Source organism: Chrysemys picta, chromosome 5 (genome assembly GCF_011386835.1).
Source record: "Chrysemys picta bellii isolate R12L10 chromosome 5, ASM1138683v2, whole genome shotgun sequence".
NCBI classification, from domain to species: Eukaryota; Metazoa; Chordata; order Testudines; family Emydidae; genus Chrysemys; species Chrysemys picta.
The window spans coordinates 97301212-97315866 of record NC_088795.1 but is presented as its reverse complement, the minus strand read 5'-3'; the positions used below and the strand labels follow the sequence as shown (position 1 = coordinate 97315866).

The following is a 14655-nucleotide window of genomic DNA, read 5'->3' as shown; positions in this document are numbered from 1 at the left end:
CATCAAGAGCCTCCTCTCCTCCTGTCTCAGGGCAATGCTCATCCTAGAAATAGCTTCTCTCCTCTCGTGCCTGGGCTGCTGGAGCTCTTTTTATACTTCTCATTTCCCCAGGAGCATGCTCAGCAGTGCCTGAGGGGTGGAGCTTTCCTAGCCCAGTACTTCTCTAGCCTTTCCCTTGACTTGGCTTTAGTGAGGGTTTGTAAACCCCATCAAAGGATACTCCAAGTCCTACTAGTTTGTCTCTACCTTCAGCTTTCTTTTTTTCCTTGAACACTCTTTTCATCTTCCTTCATAAACCCCAGTCTTGGAATCAGATTCATCCCTGCAGATCTGATTGCTAGACTGGGGCCTCCATCTGAAATCAATCTTTACTCAGGATCTGGCTAATGTTTTCAAAAGCAAAATTGACACCATCTAGCAGGAGAGGGGCATGTAGAGAGAACTCTATACAATTCTCTCCTAAACTTATCAGTACTGTTCAGATCAACCAGAAGAGTATGGGAAGGGTCATGCAAGAGAGGCAAAAGCTGATCCATTGTCCCATAATAGACTTGTCACATTGATTTGACAGTGCTCTAAACTGCCAACCCAAGGAATGGTTGTACTCACAGTATGTTCTCTGATTAATGAATTGTCACAATTGACTCTGCCATTTTTTTCTGGTAACAGAAGTGGAACTGCTCTCCAGTGATTCATTAAACTTGTATACTCCCAAGTAACTTTCCATAGTAAAGCAACACCACCCACCCTCTGAGTCATGCATCACTTTGTTTGCGCACACTTGAAATATTTTCAGTTATTCAGCACATAGTGCCATCACTAACAATAATCTCAAGCAAAAGAACTTCATTAATCTGGAATTAAGATTTCCGGGGGCAGGGCGGGGGGCGGGGGGAAGCCTTTGGCTGCAGACATTTAAAATCCAATAAATTGAATCTATTTTTGTACTTTGCATGCATAGTCATGAACTCTGTAGCACTTACCTATGGTTTTGTACATAAGCATCTGATATCTAGATGCAATTTTCACCTCGTTCTGCATCCCTGGCATGTCTTTACCCAATTTTGGTCCACCCCTTAAGAAGTTTACAGATGTAGATTGTGTATCAAAGTCTCACAGTATGGTAACACATATAAATGTGAAAATAAATCTCTCTTTTTGAGAAATTGTTCTGAAAGATTGTCCTAGATGTGGGCACTTCTAATGAAGAGATGTAAAATCCGGTCTTTTTCTGATGACTACATGTAGATTTAAAGAAGGCAGAAGTAGTTCACTGCACTCTTGTAAAGAAGGGCACTTTGCATTATATGCCAATACATCAACAAGAGTCAAGTACTGAGGACCAGTTCAATCCTCAAGTTTTAGAGTCTGTGTTGCAATGTGCATTGTTTAAGGGTAGGATTGTCTCTTATTTTTTGGTTGCTCTGTGGTTGGTGATACAAGGACAGGTTGATGTTTAGATTATCTTGTGTGTTTCTATATGTTTGAATTTTTAAAATTGTTTGTTTTTCAGATAAGTATAAAGTTCTTATGAGGGTCTTTTCTTCTTAAGTCAGACTTCCAAGCCTTTTATTACTAGAGCTTCCTGTGTGATTAATGCCTCCACCCATGTGAATACTGCCTTCCCATGCCTTCAACCCATGTCCATGAAAAGCCTACATGCTGCAAAGAGATGAGCCATGTTCCTCCCCAGATTACCCTCTGTCTCCACATATGGCTTCTTCTCACAGTCTCCAGGCTGGACCATTCTGTCCCGCTGTAGGGTTTGCCTACTTCTTGCTCGCTCCATCATAGAAATTTGGGGACATATCAGCTGAATTTAATGGAATTGAGGAATAATCTCTGGAGTGGTAGATGGCTGCCCTTTCCTACTGCACAGTCCCCACTACTCCCCATGTGACTCTATTCCTTCTGCTCACCCACAGATCAGTCTCTACTGCTCCCATGTGGTTCTGTCTCCTGTTCTCCTGCCAGACTCTTTACCCACCTGTATACAATTTCTTATTTGCTACTTCTACCCTTGTGACCATTTACATTGCAGCCCGGCTGGCTTTAGAAGCTCTGTGATGTGGAAACAAGATGGAAATTGCTCGTTACTGCCCAGTCTTGGTTCTAATGAAATAAATAATTTTGAAATAAGGAATTTTGCCAGTGATTTCCATAAATAATTCCACAAAGATATCTCCTAGAACTAGTCAGAAGAACCAGCCCTCTCTATGACCAAGTGAAAAAAAACAAATGTGGAGACTGTAGGCAAACTGTTTTGGAATTATAACCACACAAAATTATTAGGAAAATCTTTAAAAGGGGAGATCACCTCATTTTCCTAATGTGTCAGCTATGTTTGCCTCAGACTTTACAGAAAATGTCTGTCCTGTCATAAAATAATGTGTTAAATAAAAGTGGATTGGTTTAATTTTGGCAAATTGGGTGGCATCAAAAGCAGACCTATAATAGCATCTCTCCATAATTCTATGCTTAGCCATTCAGACTAATATTACATTAATGGGATCATACTAGAGCAAAATTCCAAGGACAAGGACCAGCTCACCTTGTCCCAGGAAGGGTCAGCAAAGCAAGAGAATACAATATGTTTCTTTCACAGAGTTTCCTGCAAATATCTGAAAGGGTTAGGTGTTTGATACGCTGTAAAATTTACAGGGGAAATCCATCTTTGCCCAATGAATCCTGGAGATCTGTGCACAAGAGACAAACTGCCCTGCCCAAACATCTCCTCTCATCTTCCCAGGAGTAGGAGCCAGGCTGCGGTTGGGTGGGTCCATTTTTCATATGATCAGTAGCAGCTGCTGAGGGGACCCCAGAGAAATGTAATGTACTTTGAGGAGCATTAACTCTCCTTCAGATATCAAACCCCACACTAATCAGAGCAAGGCATGAAGCAATAGCAGGCTGGGGGGGCCCTGCGGAAGGGACCTGAGGAAGGGACTACAGATTGCAGGAGGAAATGAGGATAACACTTGGAACTGGGGGCAGAGTGACTAAAACACTGATAAATCCACTCCAGAAGCAGTGATCTGGATTTCTATCCCCATTTTTGGAGGTGGGAAACCACGAGAGATCCTGAAGAGCAGGATGTTAATCCCATGGGCAGAGTAAACTGCTACTACTAAGACTGTGTCTGTGCCCCAAAGTGAGAAGCTCCAGCCCAGTAAGAAGAGACAAATGGGGAAGTGTAACTTGGGCTGGACCATTGGGTGGTCTGGACATTACAAAATCCCTTTAGGGATTGGGTTGGGAGCCAGTGGAGCGGGGGAGTCCATGTCTCCCCTTCCTCTCTATTGTGACAGAGCCCCGACGGGAGAAGAGGAAACACAAAGGAGGGGCTGAGGCTTGCATTATATGACCTGGCAAGCCCCCCCTCCCCACTAAACAGTGAGTCTGAGAAAGACTGTGGAGTCATGGGCTGACCAGTAGGCCAGCTTGCTTTCAGACTGACCTATTACAGGTGAGATGCACATGGGGTTAGCCCGGAATGGTATTGGGGAGTATGGCTGATCCTCTGGTCTTTCCTCAGCCATGCTCCTCCTTCCATTGTTGCAAAGCCTCTTTGGCATAGAAAAAGAGCATCTAGTGGGTGCTTCAGAGACTGGAGCCTTGGTCACCCTACTCTGTATGGGAGGTTTCTCTCCACGTACAGATTACATGGAGCTGATCTGGTTATAATGAAATAGGGCAGAGTCTCTCTAACTCTGTCACATGGAAATTATTCAGACTTCTTGTAATGTTTATATTTTTAAATGTTGTAAGGGAATCTGTCAGGGGGAAAATGTGAACTAAATCAGGTATTTTGTTGATAAGCTGAAGCTTGTGGAGTTATATCAAGAATGAATCTTGCCCTGTGTGTGGATATGGTAGAATCAGTGATTCGTTTGTGCTGGGGCTTGCTGGGGCTCAGGCTTGGCAGTTTGTAGCCCCAGCACCTCTGAGATTGCCATGTCAGTTATGAAAGTAAAAAAATCTCTATTTTTTTGCTCTGAAATGTGTTTTTCTTAAAATTCACAACACAGTTGTATCCATCAGGGACGAAACCCAGGGTGGGGCGAATGGGGCAGCTACACAGGGTGCAAAGCCAGGATATGTGTGTGGAAAATGAGGCGAATGAAAAAAATGGTAGGGGGTAAAGTCCTGCAGTGGGACTGGTATCCCATAGGTTCTGTTACCCTTATTTCTGTGCTGCTGCTAGGGGTGGCACTGTCTTCAGAGCTGGGTGCCCGGGCAGCAGCTTCTCCTCTCTGGCTGCCCAGCTCTGAAGCACGCTGGTGGCAGCACTGCCTTCAGAGATGGGCAACAGGAAAGCAGCGGCTGCTGGCCTGAAGGCCACCAGCAGCAGTGCAAGAGTAAGAGTGGCAACACCATACCTTATTTCAATGCTGCTGCGGGTGGTGGCGCTGCCTTCAGAGTTGGTCACCTGGAGAACACAGAGGATGCAGAGGAGCCAGTGATTCAGGAAGCAAGGAGAGAAAACAGGAGGATAGCCAACCAAATATGGCTATTTTATTGAGAATTAAAGTACAAGGCTGTATCCAGTACCACTGCTCCCAAATACTGCAAGATTAGGGTAAGGAAAAATCTCAAATCTTTTTTTAAAGTTTGGTTACATTTATTCATTCCATACTGAAATATAATTTGTTGATTTCTATTAACAAAGTTTCTTAATGTAAAAAGAAAGCAAACATAATTAACTACTTTTATTGATTTATTTAAAAGTATTACTGTGATGTACCATAGCTGGTTGTTAAGTATTAGTACAGTATAATACTGCAGTTATTGTTATTTCAACTGAACAAAGAACAGTAGTGGAGAATGTGTATGTGTTGCGGGGGAGTGTTACAGGAGGGCAGAGAACGAGGGAGGTGGGAGAATAATATCCTGTAATAACACTTGGGAGAAAGCCAGAGCAAAAGTGGATAGGTCTGTAGCTAGAGAATATATACATACATATTTTTATTTTTTGCTGCAGTTGCTTTTAATTAATTTTTCTGCACAAGCTACTATTTTGTATATGATGTAGAATACGTGGTTGTAAACATCTAGCACTAGTACATAAAGTAGGTTACTCTTTCAAATAAACTTGTTATGACTGAATGTGTGGTGATATTATTGTCATTGGTAATACAATGATACCGACACACATTCAAAGTCAGAACAAGTTTAAAATTTAAAATTAAATCATTGCTTGAGCCTTGGCACCTCTTTCATTACAAATTAAGCACTGGGTAGAATCCAACACCCACTGAAACCACTGGGACTCTTTCCATTGACTTCAATGGCCTCGGAATCAAAGCCTTGATATCTATCTTGCAGGGTCATTCAACTTGGGCGTCAACAGAAGCGAACCCATTTATCCTAAGAAAAAGCAAGAAAAATGTTTTATCCATTTCCACTGGACATGCTTTGTGCCTTCTGTGGAAGATATTGGAGAGTTTTCAGAGAGGCCAAGTCACAATTGAAAACACTGTTTTAGAAGAATGTTTTGACCTTAATACTTTGATTATTGAAATATTTAAAAATATATTGATATTGGTATTTTTTTCAAGAGGAAGGAAAATAAAGGGTTCCATCTTGAGCTATGCACAGGTCCTGCAGATAACTAATAGCCTAAATATACTGTATATGTAAATTTGACAAACTAGAAATCCGTCTGCAGGTTTGTTTTGAGTATATAATTTGAGAGGTTGCCAGGTCACATACTTGGGAAAGGGGAAGTAAAGAAGGCAGAACTACTTTAGCAGGCTGGGAAAGAAGCAAGACAGCTTCCATTGAGTATTATACTCTCGTCTGGATCTCATATTTATTGCAATTTCATGCCAATGTTTGCTGCAGAATTTACCATTTCTTCCAGCTGTCACATAATTATTTTTGCATTCACTGCAACTTTAGGCCTTGATCCCACCAAGACCAATGCAAGTACCTAACTTCACAAACTTCCTTGAAGTCAATGGGACTACTCTGTGTGCATTGTTAAGCCTGTATATGTCTTTGCAGGATCAGGCTCTTAGATGCCATCTTATGCTCTGTGTTTCTCCTCCAAGTCAAAATGCTGCCTTTCTCCTCATATAGTAAAAAATATTAGACTAAAGAGGATGGTGCAAATATAGAGGGTTCGATGTCCCTATTATGACTCTCTCGGTCCTGCCACAGTAAAATAAGTAGGAGATCATCAATCTTGTTGGAGCCACCATCCTAAACCTGGAACCTTTTAAGCTTTGCTGTTGGTATTTTTAATTTTATATAGGTATTTCCCCCTGCCCTTTAACTTCTGGCTACACAATATTTTACCAATTTTTAACTTTTTACTGTTTGACATTGAATGTTCTTAAACACTAGGAAAGTTCTTGCAGAAATTACATTTCCATGTGGGTGCCTCAATAAGTATATATTTTTCTCTTTGTAGTACAATGATGGTTCATGTTTTCCTTTTGTATATATTTGACTTCTGTTCTTTTATATTTTTCCTCAAGGGTTTTACTTTTTTTTAAATTGTATTTAATGTTTTCTTGTGATTGCCTCTTGTAATCCATATATTTTCTCTGGGGATAGACTGACCTTTTGGTGCTTTTCCCACTTTTGTTCACACTTGGTGTATGTGCAGCAAAAGGCTGCCTTTATTACCCCATATTCCAGGAAGGAGCTGAAACTTTGATCTCACACTGAGCTCTGAAGCAGGTGGGCATCTCTGCATCCATATGAAGTCCCATTGATTTTAATGCTACTAGAGCTCCACACAGGTTCAGGGTGGGGATCTACCCTTGGGGAGAGTGTAGGATAATTATGAAATTAAGAGAACTAAAATTAGTTCAAGTTTGGTTAAGAAAACAATATATTTGCTTTGTGGCTTGTGGCTAGTAAGGAAAAGGCCCCAATCAGCAAGTAAAAGAAAGCCATGAGAATAAGTAGTATTGCTTGTAGTGTGGGAAGGATGTATGGTTCAAAAGGTAACTAATAAAATAAACATCTGTAGTAACTATCTTAAAAGAAACAAGCACAAATCTTCTCACTGGTCTGAGGGTAAGGAGGGAGGAGGAAGAAAGAGGGAAGAAACCTTCAAAGGTATACAGACAGCAGTATTTTATATTCAGCAGAATACATTGTAAACCAAGCCTTGCTAAATCTTATAACTAAAACAATTCACATTGGGGCTTCAGGCCCTCAAGTTTCCTCTAATCTCTTTAACATAGACACAATACAAGATCCTGTCTCTTACTTTCTAAACCTTAAAACAAAGAAATGTATATTTAACTAGAGTGCCTAATTTGTAATACATATAGGAAACCATAGTAGACATTATAACTTATCCTAAAACAAAAGGGTGACCATAATCAGTCATAAGGATTGTTCTGGTCTGTCATTCCTTTCTGCTATTCAAAAAGGGTTGCTGGCAGGATAAAATCAAATCATACATTAATTCTCATAGTACAATTATAAAATCCTGCTCCTACACAAGCAACCCGGGTTTAGCCTCTTTTTAAGTAATTTGATCAATGCTTATCAATGTTTTGTTACTGTTTGGGTGTAGTGACTGCTTATTTTTAGGCTGTTAGAGATGTTTAGAGCAACTATGTAAAATACCATTTGGCCTTTGGACTTAATAAAGGAATTTATGGTTAAATTGGTGTTTGGTGGTTTCCCATATCAATAATTTCAAATACTATTATTAATTCCAACAGAGGGCATTTTAGAATTGAATCCAAAGGGAGCCATATATATTCCTAGGCCATATATTCTGGCAGGATTCTTGTGCAGAAAATCTTTGAACATGTTACTGTAATGACTGTATTCACAGAGCAAAAGGGCCTGAGAGTGTTAAATTATGCTGATGTTTATACAGATTGTGTGGTGCATTTTTACACTTAGAAAAATCCTACATTGTACAATGACTTTGCAATCCGTTATCAGTAATGAATGACTTTGTTTTCTGAAGAAATTACCACTAGTGCCTGAAGAATTTAGGGGCCCCAGATGCAGAATTTAAGTCCAGCATATCACAGAAATCCACATTGTTATCCCAAAGAAGAGTATAAGCAATCTATGGTTGGTAGGCTGAGAGTCCGTGGGATGTATTTTACTCTAATGAAACATTTCAGTGACTAGTAACCTTGGCTCAGATGTTGCTAGTGGAAAAAGGCCCCATTTTTAAGCTTTAAAAAGACAGCCGGGTGAAATATGAAAACAGTCATCCTCTTTTCTCACTGTTGTATTTACTGCTCCATTCTTCTATTTTTCAAATAATGCTGCAGCAGAATAAGGCACTTGCCAAGGACAACCATTGCCTAACACTGCAAAAAGCAAATAAAGTAAAGAATGGAGAACAGCTTTTCAGTTTGTTTCCTAGAAGTGGCACAAATCTTTAATAATGTTTCCATTGATTACGTCTTCCTGCTCAGCACTTAGGCTCATACAAATTTACTACAGTCTATGACATATGGGGATCTAGTATTGATGGCTGATTTACTATTTCTATCAATTACTTAATTTTAATGGAATTATTTATAGACTTTCCTGATGAAAGACCAAGTTATTATGATAATTACGATTGTGATGCTGGCAGACCAGGTACCAGTTTATGCCAAGGCCCAGGGCCTCACTGAACACTGACAAATGTATAGTTGGAAACCAGCCTGGTTTACCTTTGGCTTAGTAGAGTTAAAATAGATATTAATAAGAATGGAGGATTTCAACTATCCCCATATTGACTGGGTACATGTCACCTCAGGATGGGATGCAGAGATAAAGTTTCTTGACACCTTTAATGACTGCTTTTTGGAGCAGCTAGTCCTGTAATCCACAATAGGAGAGGCAATTCTTGATTTTGTCCTAAGTGGAGCATGGGATCTTATCCAAGAGGTGAATATAGCTGAATTACTTGGTAATAGTGACCTTAATATAATTAAATTTAACATCCCTGTGCAGGGAAAACACATAGCAGCCCACCATGGTAGCATTTAATTTCAGAAAGGAGGACTACACAAAAATGAGGAGGTTAGTTAAACAGAAATTAAAAGGTACAGTGACTAAAGTGAAATCCCTGCAAGCTGCATGGAAACTTTTTAAAGACATCATAATAGAGGCTCAACTTAAATGTACATCCCAAATTAAAAAAAACATAGTAAGAGAACCAAAAAAGTGCCACCATGGCTAAACAACAAAGTAAAAGAAGCAGAGAAAGGCAAAAAGGCATCCTTTAAAAAGTGCAAGTTAAATCCTAGTGAGGGAAATAGAAAGGAGCATAAACTCTGGTAAATAAATGTAAAAATATAATTAGGAAGGCCAAAAAGAATTTGAAGAACAGCTAGCTAAAGACTCAGAAAGTATTAGCAAGAATTTTTTTAAGTACATCAGAAGCAGGAAACCTGCTAAACAACTAGTGGGGCCACTGGACGATCGAGATGGTAAAGGAGCACTTGAAGATGCTAAGGCCATTGTGGAGAAACTAAATGATCCTTTGCATCAGTTTTCACAGCTGAGGATGTGAGGAAGATTCCCAAACCTGAGTCATTCTTTTAGGTGACAAATCTAAGGCACTGTCTCATTTTTAAAAAGGGCTCCAGAGGTGATTCTGGAAAATTACAGGCCAGTAAACCTGACTTCAAGAAAGAGATCTTTGAGTCACTGTGGATAGTTCTCTGAAAACATCTACTCAATGTGCAGCAGAAATCAAAAAAGCGAACAGAATGCTGGGAATCATTAAGAAAGGGATAGATAATAAGATAGAAAATACATTGCCTCTATATAAATCCATGGTAGCCCACATCTTGAATACTGCATGCAGATGTGATCACCCCATCTCAAAAAAGATATATTGGAATTGAAAAGGTTCATAAAAGGGCAACAAAAATGATTAGAAGTATGGAACAGCATCCACATGAGGAGAGATTAATAAGACTTGGACTTTTCAGCTTGGAAAAGAGACGACTAAGGGGGGATATGATAGAGGTCTATAAAATCATGACTGGTGTGGAGAAAGTAAATAAAGAAGTGTTATTTACTCCTTCTCATAACACAAGGACTAGGGGTCACCAAATGAAATTAATAGGCAGTAGGTTTAAAACAAACAAAAGCAAGTATTTTTTCACATAATGCACAGTAAACCTGTGGAATTCTTTGCCAGAAGGTGTTGTGAAGGCCAAGACTATAACAGGCTTCAAAAAATAATTAGATAAATTCATGGAGGATAGGTCCATCAATGGCTATTAGCCAGGATGGGCAGGGATGGTGTCTCTAGCCTCTGTTTTGCCAGAAGCTGGGAAAGGGCGACAGGGGATGGATCACTTGATGATTACCTGTTCTGTTCATTTCCTCTGAAGCACCTGGCACTGGTCACTGTCGGCAGACCGGATACTGGGCTAGTTGGACCTTTGGTCTGACACATCATGCCCGTTCTTATGTTCTTATGAGAATGTGTTTAGTCTCTATGGAATGCTTGTAGGATGCTGCATGTATTAATCCCACTTATAACAACTTTATACCATGGGATACAGAGTGTTTGTATTGTAAATCTCTAATTGTGTAACTCACCAAGCAGGAAAAGAAGCATTAATTAAAGTCAACTACTCATCCTGCACTCAAGATGGTGCATTCAAGGCAAATGAGGCATTGGGTAGCATCAAAGGACAGAGATATTGTTGGTTGCATTCCTCACTCGATGTATGAGCTCATCCCATCACCTTGGATTCTGGGGTGAAGGGAATAAAAATCCCTCACAAGGAGAAATTGGAATCTTTATGCTGTCTGGACTCTAAATGGCAAAGATTCCTGAACATAAGCAAGAGATCTCCATGCTCCTTGGCATGAGTCAGCCCTAAAGGACATATAGAGCTGCTTCTGTTAGAAGCTCGTGTTTCCTGTTTTAACTTTGCAAATAACTCATTTCCTTAGCTACTACATTTTTAGTTAGTTTATTACAGGATTGGCTATAGGAATTAGGGTGACCAGACAGCAAATGTGAAAAATTGGGACAGTGGGTGGGGGGTAATAGGAGCGTATGTAAGAAAAAGACCCAAAAATTGGGACTGTCCCTATAAAATCGGGACATCTGGTCACCCTAACAGGAATTGTCTTTAGTTTGAGATTTGAGTACAATTGACCTGGGGTACGTGACTAACGGGTCCTTTGGGACTGGGAGTTGCCTGAATAGTGTGATTTTTGGTGTAAAGTGACCATTATCACATAGTCCTGCTTGCCTGGGTGAGAAGATAGCATGGAATACCCAAAGTAACTGTCTGTGACTGAATGGTAAGACTATTATAGTGCTTTAGTGCTTTAGGAGTTCACACTTGTTACTGGGTTGGTGAAATCTAATTATAGAATGCACAACCAGTTTGGGGATTTCTGTCCTGCTTTTTAACAGTCTGCCCTGATGTTGGTGTAACCCACACCTCCTGGGTGTGGTGTTCTGTCCCATGTGGGGGGGGAAGAGGGAGGGAGAGAGAGAGAGAGAGAGCGCGCGCTAACGAGCAGCTGGCTTTTAGCACATGAGGTAGAGGCTCATGCACTAAGCTCCAGAGGTCCCAGGTTTGATCCCGCCCAGGGGTCTGTCAGTATTACATTGGCACTAATGGTCATGAGTCACTTCACACAGCATGACCACGATAATCTAAGTCTCCAATGTTTTCTAAAACATCTAGCCTAATGGGGTTATTTGAAAATGTGTGTAATTTTAGTCTTGTTGAAACATGTTTTGACAGAATTTTGTCATCACTGTACATCAGACAATGAAGCAGGTAGCAGAAAAGAAACACTTGTACATGGGAGATGCTCTGCTCCACTTGTACAGGTGGACAGGAGACCTACCTGACTGAACTAGGGAGTGGGGGAAGCAATATGTGCCCACTGAGGCTGTACAAGCCCCAAAACAGGGATAGTGTGGTTTGGGGAATCTATGGGTTAAGAGCAGAGCATGCTGGAAATAGAAGTGGTGCTTAGGTGAGCAGCTGCTCTGTGGCATGCTTGCCTCCTAACCTGCTAGATTTCCAAACATAAACCTACTGGGTATTAATGCTAATTAAGGAAGCATTACCTCCCCATTTCTCATTTTATGTCTGCTTTGTGGAGGTGTGGGTAAGAGCATTAGCAGCAGCATGACCTCTGAGGGTGCTGGGATGTCAGGGTAGTCTCACAGCACTAGAGTGGGATTAACTTTCTGGTCAAAAACTCTGGAAATCACACCCAGTTTCGTTGCAGAGCCTAGCACTGCAGTTTCCAGTCACAGTATGAGATTGAAAACCTGTCCATTCTCCATTTCTGAAGTATAGCTCAATTTTTACAGTTAGCTTTTAAGAGCAACCACATACTTTAAATCTGAATTATTTCTAGTTTAGATGAAGGGGAATCAGCAAAAAACATGGGAGGGCTAGTGTTTTCTCTAACATGCTGCATCAATTTTGCATCACAGAATGGCAGCTTCTCCTAAAGACAGGCAAACACCTTAAAAAATTAAGCAGCAGCACAAGGGGGGAAAAGCCATAGGAATTACATTGCGGTATATGCCACAGAAATTATTAGGCTCACTGATTTAATTAGATAATTAATTAAAATATTTTTCACATTAAACTCTTATTCTATGGGAATAGGGAATACAGTAAATTAGCACTGGTTCTGTAAACCTTGGCCTATGGGGCTGCCACTCTGGTACCTTCTACAAACACAAATGGGAAAAATACTTTTACAATTAAAAGGAAAACTTGCATTATGAGAATTTTTTTGACTCATATATAAAAGCTGCAGTGCTTTATATGTGAACAGAACTAGGCAATACTGTACCTAGCAGTCAGCAAGAGAGACTCAGAATTCTCCTTTTCTTTTATTTATTTCTACATAGCAACTCACCACTGCCCCCAAGAACTCTTCTTCCAGAGGTGGCCATACTCGGCCCAGGCACTGTATAAGAAATAAAGTAAAGAAATAAAAAGGCTTAGAGGACGTGGTCAATATTTTAGCTAGACTGAAGGAGAGAAATAAAGAAAAGCTGAGAATGAGGCATCTTACGATGCAAGTGAGTGAGTTTCTTCAAGGGGGTGGAAAGACTAACTCCTTAATTATTCCTTTTTGACTTTGGGGGACACTGTCTTCAGCTGGAGTCTTCTCTTGTAAGAATGTCAAGATTGGACCCCATATTTTGGACACTAGTATCCATTTTCAGAGAATCCAGGAGCAAGTCTGGGCAATATCAGACTAGGGATATCCAACATCTGTCTTGTTCTTGTGGATCAGAAGGGGCTTAACTATATGACACTGTAGATTAATTGGAGCCAGAGGGGAAGAACTCATCCTGTCCAAGCTGTAAAAAGTCTGAATTAGTTGGCTAATTGTGGCTGATGAGGCTGTGAATTCTGGCAGTTGAAGTATCTCACATAGGCTTATTAGTAATGGTGAGAGCTTTTTCACTGTTCAGACTGGGTTTCATCTGGAACAAACTTTTAATGTTTTGGCACATTCCCAGAAATGTCAAGTAAGGACATGGTCACAGCTGACTGCTGTGGTACTGAGAGGGCTTGTTGTTAACTCAGTGATATTGAGATTCTAAAGGTAAAAGTTGCTTCTAGCATTGAAATTCAAGTCACAGCAATGCAGGAGAAAAATACCCCCCGCCCCCCCATACTTCCCTTCATTTACAGAGAACAGATAGTGATTCAGGCTATTCCCATCGGCACCAGTCAATTTCAGCAAAAGACAGGTGGACACTTGCATTAGAAGTCACATGTAGTGTATCAAATTATTTTTATTAGTCTCACTATAGCTTCACCCACAAGTGATCACAGTACTGAACTCTGTACAATTGCTATAAAATAACAGTGCTCACCAGAACTCATCCTTTATTCTGAAATTTTCCAGATCTCTTTAGGTACTACATAGACACCTCTTTTATTTTTGTACTCAACTCTCAATTTATCTGAAATGAGTCATAAAGAATATTAATATAAGAGAAGCAGAATAAAGACACTGCTATCAGCTACATTTGTGTAAAGCCATAGTTCTCCCCATACACTAAAATCAATGCAGTTACTCTAGATAGAAATTGTCATAACTGAAGGAGGAAACTGGACCTTTATCTTTACTTTCCTTATTTGTACATTGATTTAGCAAATTTCTACTCATCTGATTGCCTGAAATTAACAAAATAGCATTAGATTCTGAATCGAAGTATGGATGGGAAAGAAGATTTTTATACCTGTTCTGTTAAATGATTGTAGTGATTTTTTTCAAGGCTGCAGTAAATGATGTTTTGAAAGTGTTTTTCTCAAGAATTGCAATTGCAGTAATGTTGTTGTTAACTATTCCAGTACAATATTAGCGGCCTTTGTAAAAGGTCTTACTCATACTGATTTTGTTTTTTAACAGAGGAAGTGTAACTAGAATCTCTGTTTGATGAAGTAGCATCTTCAGTATGTTTATTTACTGGGATACATACCCTCATGTGGCAGAACATAAGTATTACATCTACACAGAAAAATGAACCGTTGAAAATGTTGAAAAATATTTTTCATCATGACATTATGTTACATTTTTGTGGCAACACCCAACAATAACTAAAAGAGATTCCCACCTATTTGCAATGGAGTGTACTGCAACTACAGTGGTCACAGTTCTGAACTGATTGATATCTTGTGCTGTGCTGTTTACTTCAGAAAGCTTGAA

At 40.0% G+C, this 14655-nt stretch overlaps 1 long non-coding RNA gene across 1 annotated transcript in view; it reads right to left on the bottom strand.

The window, feature by feature from the left end:
- Positions 1–14655, bottom strand: part of LOC112059886 (uncharacterized) — a 51046-nt gene that overhangs the window by 23340 nt on the left and 13051 nt on the right. Inside the window, exon 2 of the long non-coding RNA XR_002889144.3 lies at positions 12847–12897. This is a non-coding gene — a long non-coding RNA (uncharacterized LOC112059886). The remainder of the gene's footprint in view (positions 1–12846; positions 12898–14655) is intronic.